This window comes from Euprymna scolopes, chromosome 9 (genome assembly GCF_053919585.1).
Source record: "Euprymna scolopes isolate OS-2025 chromosome 9, ASM5391958v1, whole genome shotgun sequence".
NCBI lineage: Eukaryota > Metazoa > Mollusca > Cephalopoda > Sepiida > Sepiolidae > Euprymna > Euprymna scolopes.
Window position 1 is genome coordinate 61,519,963 of NC_136490.1, and position 7,231 is coordinate 61,527,193.

Sequence of the window (7,231 nt, forward strand, 5' to 3'; positions counted from 1 at the left end):
GATTAAACCATGTAGATACAAGTGAATTCCTGACGTCATCAGCATTCGACCGGTCCAATGAATAAAGAATCATCTTTGTGTTTTTGTAAAACTGTTGTCATGTGTCGTCATTCTACCAACTGAAAGGTAAATGTGTTTTGTCTATCATCATCTTAAATGAACTTTGTATAACCCTTTTCCAAGTAATGTGTCCCCTCCTCCATCATAAGTTATGGTTCTCCCCTCTGATGTAAAAGAACAGTATTGCACATTATTTCAATAATGAATTCTCACTCTGTTATAAATGTCTCCCTATGTAAAAGAACAGTATTACACATTATTTCAATAATGAATTCTCACTCTGTTATAAATGTCTCCCTATGTAAAAGAACAGTATTACACATTATTTCAATAATGAATTCTCACTCTGTTATAAATGTCTCCCTATGTAAAAGAACAGTATTACACATTATTTCAATAATGAATTCTCACTCTGTTATAAATGTCTCCCTATGTAAAAGAACAGTATTACACATTATTTCAATAATGAATTCTCACTCTGTTATAAATGTCTCCCTATGTAAAAGAACAGTATTACACATTATTTCAATATGCCATCATCGTTATTGTGTTATGAGTCCCCCGTTAAACATGTCTCCTGATATGAATCATCGCAACTAAACATTTTTATCAGTTTTTCAACTGTTTCACGACTGCACATACACGAATAGTTCACGTGACAGAATTCTTATGTTAAAAACAAGTAGGTTTTTAAACACTTTTTAAAGATCGCTGCAAGTTAGCCTAATAGTTATCGTACTTGACTCGGTGTCTTTAGGTTTTAGTTTCGATCTCAGTTCGAGTTTGTTGGGGTTTTTTTTTTACTTACATGAAATGAACTGTTTAGAAAAAACATAATATTCGCATGCACATGTCCCAGTTTATTTCCGGTTTTTTTCCCTTCATTTTTTAAGGAATTAAACGTTATGGGCAACACCGGGTACGTCTGTTAGTTTTAAATAAAATTAATACAAATAAATTCGTATTATTTATTTTGTAATTTCACGGGCATATAAAATACTGATACAACAAACATTTTTAAACCCCCTGTTCCCTTTACAGCTTTAGGTTTTCAATCTATGAGCGTTTAGTTTGTCAAGTTTGAAAACCTAATATGTTTAAAACATAACAGAAAGTGCTTTTCTTATACTCTAGATTTTCTTTAGTTTCAAATCTAATAAATTATTGTTGAATAGTGTTCACATAATATATGAACACTATCCAACCAAAGCAGCACTCATTCTAGGCAGGTGGAACAAGCTTCCTTCAAAGGAGGAATATCAAATTCACAAGCCGTCACTAGTCGATGATACCATTAGATTTTCGCAGTACTTGCAGGGAGGTGTCAATGCCAATGCCCTCCTACATGCATTGCTTGATATTTTCAAATGGTCACAAATTTGGCACTGGCCAGGCTTAACATTGCTTAACTTTGATTTGATTTAAATGAGAACCGATGTGTCAACATAATTATGCCGTTTTGCATTATATGAACACTGATCACTGCCCATTGATGTTAAAGCACTAAAATCATTTTAAAAGTTGGTGTTAAAAAAAAAAAAAAAAAAAAAAGAAATTAACGCGTATCAAATATGGATTTTCTTTTTCTTTGCCTTTTGGCCAAGATCAAAGTGTAGTATCTGTTCCGGCAGATACTACACTTAAGATAATTTGTACCAGTCAATGGAGGGGAAACCCTCTATACTGGGACAATTATTATTTTTGGTAACCAGAGTGACCCCTTTTAGGGGAGCTGGTTTTTACCTCACATTAAAAACGGCCTTGTGCCTAATTTGCTCGGTGGGGGAGCAAATAAACACCATCTGTTCCGGCAGATACTGCAAGCTATGACTAGCTATGACTAGCTATGACTAGCAAAGACCAGATGTGGGGGCAACCCCACATGCCTGACCTTTAACCAGCTCCCATTTCCCACCTCTCGGGAGCTGGTCCCCTTTTTCCATTCCCCCTCCCTTCACTCCTCACATTAAAAATCGGCCTTGTGCCTAATTTGCTCGGTGGGGGAGCAAATAAATACCATCTGTTCCGGCAGATACTGCACTTAAGATAATTTGTACCAGTCAATGGAGGGGAAACCCTCTATACTGGGACAATTATTATTTTTGGTAACCAGAGTGACCCCTTCTAGGGGAGCTGGTTTTTTACCTCACATTAAAAACGGCCTTGTGCCTAATTTGCTCAGTGGGGGAGCAAATAAATACCATCTGTTCCGGCAGATACTGCAAGCTATGACTAGCTATGACTAGCTATGACTAGCAAAGACCAGATGTGGGGGCAACCCCACATGCCTGACCTTTAACCAGCTCCCATTTCCCACCTCTCGGGAGCTGGTCCCATTTTCCCTTCCCCCTCCCTTCACTCCTCACATTAAAAATCGGCCTTGTGCCTAATTTGCTCGGTGGGGGAGCAAATAAATACCATCTGTTCCGGCAGATACTGCAAGCTATGACTAGCTATGACTAGCAAAGACCAGATGTGGGGGCAACCCCACATGCCTGACCTTTAACCAGCTCCCATTTCCCACCTCTCGGGAGCTGGTGCCCTTTTTCCCTTCCCCCTCCCTTCACTCCTCACATTAAAAATCGGCCTTGTGCCTAATTTGCTCGCTGGGGGAGCAAATAAATACCATCTGTTCCGGCAGATACTGCAAGCTATGACTAGCAAAGACCAGATGTGGGGGCAACCCCACATGCCTGACCTTTAACCAGCTCCCATTTCCCACCTCTCGGGAGCTGGTCCCCTTTTTCCTTTCCCCCTCCCTTCACTCCTCACATTAAAAATCGGCCTTGTGCCTAATTTGCTCGGTGGGGGAGCAAATAAATACCATCTGTTCCCGCAGATACTGCAAGCTATGACTAGCAAAGACCAGATGTGGGGGCAACCCCACATGCCTGACTTTTAACCAGCTCCCATTTCCCACCTCTCGGGAGCTGGTCCCCATTTTCCCTTCCCCCTCCCTTCACTCCTCACATTAAAAATCGGCCTTGTGCCTAATTTTCTCGGTGGGGGAGCAAATAAATACCATCTGTTCCGGCAGATACTGCAAGCAAAGACCATATGTGGGGGCGACCCCACATATAAGACCTTGGTCAATGTAGGGACAACCCTTCATACCAATTGTCACTATCCAGCTCCCCTACTTCCCGGGGAGCTGGTCCCCATTTCCCCTTCACTCCTCACATTAAAAACGGTCTTATGCCTAATTTGCTCGGTGGGGGAGCAAATAAATACCATCTGTTCCGGCAGATACTGCAAGCAAAGACCATATGTGGGGGCGTCCCCACATATAAGACCTTGGTCAATGTAGGGGCAACCCTTCATACCAATTGTCACTATCCAGCTCCCCTACTTCCCGGGGAGCTGGTCCCCATTTCCCCTTCACTCCTCACATTAAAAAACGGTCTTATGCCTAATTTGCTCGGTGGGGGAGCAAATAAATACCATCTGTTCTTCAGATGCGGCACTTCCATTTCTCGTTCTCTTTCAGTGGAGGAGAAATCATTCACGACTGAGACAATTTTTATTTTTGTACCTTTTCTCCACGTTAAAAGAACGACCCTGGTGTCTAACTCTCTCCCGTGGGGAGGCATTGTAAATAGGTACATCAGATGTTGGTTGCACGAAATGACTTTCTACATGAAACTATTATTTACAATGGTTTCAATGTAGGACTTATTCCTTAACCCTAGGGACACTACATTATTTCATACACCGTATCTTGGGCAATAAATAGCCTTGTGGCAGCCATTTCTCTCCAGACTCCAAGCACAAACAGCACCTGGTATCAAAAATGGTCACCCATTTTAGTATTGGCCAGGTTCAACGTTGCTTAACTTAGGTGATATAACTAGAAACAGTGTGCCAACGTGATTATGCCATATATAACCAAACCTTTGAATTTGTGGTGACATTGCATTATTTCATGTAGTGCGTCTTGAGCAAGAATAGCCTTTATATATATGATTGTTGAGCTGGATTAAATCCGACCATATGAAATAAAATGGAGGTGAAAGGACATGAATACGCAACGTTTCGCCCGATTTATGCGGGCTTTTTCAAGAGGGATGGTTATTGACGAGAGAGTCGGAAGATTTGGGGCTATATATAATGATGGGGGAGAGCAGCGTGTTTTCCTTATGTAAATTAGATGTATATATACATATCTACATTTTATGATTAGAGAAAATAATAGATTAGAGTAAACTGGCATAGTGGATTACGTCCAAAAGTTAAAATATCGTAGAGATGTAAAGGATTGCGTCTGGAAAATATGACTGTGATAGATTAAATAAATGAAATGAAACGAGATTAGGAAAGGAGTTTTTAAAAAATTAGAGATAATTGAATTGGGATAAAATAGCGTAGTAACTTAAAAGATGGCGTCTAAAATAAGAATAGGAGGTGATAAATGGGGTCTAAAAAACGGCAATTTAAAAACATGTAAACTTACTTAAACGATGAAAGTCATATATATATATATATATGTTTGTGTGTGTATGTATCTGTCTGTCTCTCTCTTTCTCTCTCTCTCTCTCTCTCTCTCTCTCTCTCTCTTTCTCACTCTCTCATATATATATAAACTGCATCAATCGCTTTATTGCAGATTAGTAAAATATCAATATTTCACTAAGTATATGTCACAAAGAAATAAAAATTGTATAATCAAATGACTGCTTTAAGGTTACTTAATTCCCAAAATTTTATTCAAATTCATGCGATATTCACAAAGTTATGACATTTTATTCTTTATCAAGGAATTTCCACTATCCATCGTTTTATTTCAGTTTATAGTTTCGTTTAAAATTTATAAATGTTTACAGACTATGAGAAATAAAGAAGGTCGAAGAGTAAAACTGCCGAATCATTATGAAAAGGCATCAACCAAGTTGGAGGGAAACAGCCAGAAACATGTATGTATAATGTAAACTCCATTTCATGCCCTGCTCTGTTGAGCCAGCCATTTCACGTAACTCATCTGTCAGACAGGGAAATCTCAATTTCTCGCTTGTAATTTCAATTTCCTACTTGTAATTATATCCACGGTAAGGGCCGTTTCGGACAATCAGTTGCTGGTGATTCAGTGTCATAACCGTTATATGGGGATAGTGACAAGAATATTAACATATATCTATTATTTTTAGATGAGCATTGATAACTGGTGTCATTTGTATTATTCGTACTGCTATCCTCATCTTTTTTTTATTGGTGAACCTGGACCCTCAACTTATTATTATTTAAATCCATTATCTGCAGTGGCATGGATCAATTAACGTTCAGTAATAATCAGTACTAAATGGCACAAAGAAATTACTATTATTTAATATGTATCTGAAATTCAAATCAACATGATTGCTTTCGTTCACAGTTCCATACATCTAATACTGTTAACACATATTGGTTGGTGCATCTACGATTAGTCTCTCTCTCTCTACTGGACAGGACTAAAAAAAAAATAGAGTCTCCTATCTAATAGTTGCCGCACTGTTAACCACGCTCCAACCCCTGTCCCATCGCTATAATGTTGCACACCTGTGCTCGTTTTACAAGTACTTTAAATGGAAATTTTAAAAGTAAACTTTAATGGAATAACTCGTATCACTAGTGTTTCCTTGATACAAATGCCCCTGAATAAATCCAACAAGCAGCAAATCGGACCTATACTGCACAAGCACCTTCAAAATTGTCAAATAGGACCTATACTGCACACGCACCTTCAAAATTCACCTAACCCTAACACTAACCCTAACTCTAACCCTTGATACAAATGCCCCCGAATAAACCCAACAAGCAGCAAATCGGATCTATACTGCACAAGCGCCTTCAAAATTGTCAAATCGGACCTATACTGCACACGCACCTTAAAAATTAACCTGACCCTAACCCTAACCCTTGATACAAATGCCCCCGAATAAACCCAACAAGCAGCAAATCGGACCTATACTGCACCAGCACCTTCAAAATTGTCAAATCGGACCTATACTGCACACGCACCTTCAAAATTAACCTAACCCTAACCCTAACCCTTGATACAAATGCCCTTGAATAAACCCAACAAGCAGCAAATCGGACCTATACTGCACCAGCACCTTCAAAATTGTCAAATCGGACCTATAATGCACACGCACCTTCAAAATTGTCAAATCGGACCTATAATGCACACGCACCTTCAAAATTAAACTAACCCTAACACTAACCCTAACCCTTGATACAAATGCCCCCGAATAAACCCAACAAGCAGCAAATCGGACCTATACTGCACAAGCGCCTTCAAAATTGTCAAATCGGACCTATACTGCACACGCACCTTAAAAATTAACCTAACCCTAACCCTAACCCTTGATACAAATGCCCCCGAATAAACCCAACAAGCAGCAAATCGGACCTATACTGCACACGCACCTTCAAAATTAACCTGACCCTAACCCTAACCCTTGATACAAATGCCCCCGAATAAACCCAACAAGCAGCAAATCGGACCTATACTGCACCAGCACCTTCAAAATTAACCTGACCCTAACCCTAACCCTTGATACAAATGCCCCCGAATAAACCCAACAAGCAGCAAATCGGACCTATACTGCACAAGCGCCTTCAAAATTGTCAAATCGGACCTATACTGCACACGCACCTTCAAAATTAACCTAACCCTAACCCTAACCCTTGATACAAATGCCCTCGAATAAACCCAACAAGCAGCAAATCGGACCTATACTGCACCAGCACCTTCAAAATTGTCAAATCGGACCTATAATGCACACGCACCTTCAAAATTGTCAAATCGGACCTATAATGCACACGCACCTTAAAAATTAAACTAACCCTAACACTAACCCTAACCCTTGATACAAATGCCCCCGAATAAACCCAACAAGCAGCAAATCGGACCTATACTGCACAAGCGCCTTCAAAATTGTCAAATCGGACCTATACTGCACACGCACCTTAAAAATTAACCTAACCCTAACCCTAACCCTTGATACGAATGCCCCCGAATAAACCCAACAAGCAGCAAATCGGACCTATACTGCACACGCACCTTCAAAATTAACCTGACCCTAAACCTAACCCTTGATACAAATGCCCCCGAATAAACCCAACAAGCAGCAAATCGGACCTATACTGCACACGCACCTTCAAAATTAACCTGACCCTAACCCTAACCCTTGATACA

General features: G+C 39.9%; 1 pseudogene; it reads left to right on the plus strand.

The window, feature by feature from the left end:
- Positions 1–1,638: 1,638 nt before the first annotated feature.
- On the plus strand, positions 1,639–1,784 carry LOC145285407 (U2 spliceosomal RNA; annotated as a pseudogene).
- The last annotated feature ends 5,447 nt before the right edge of the window (positions 1,785–7,231 follow it).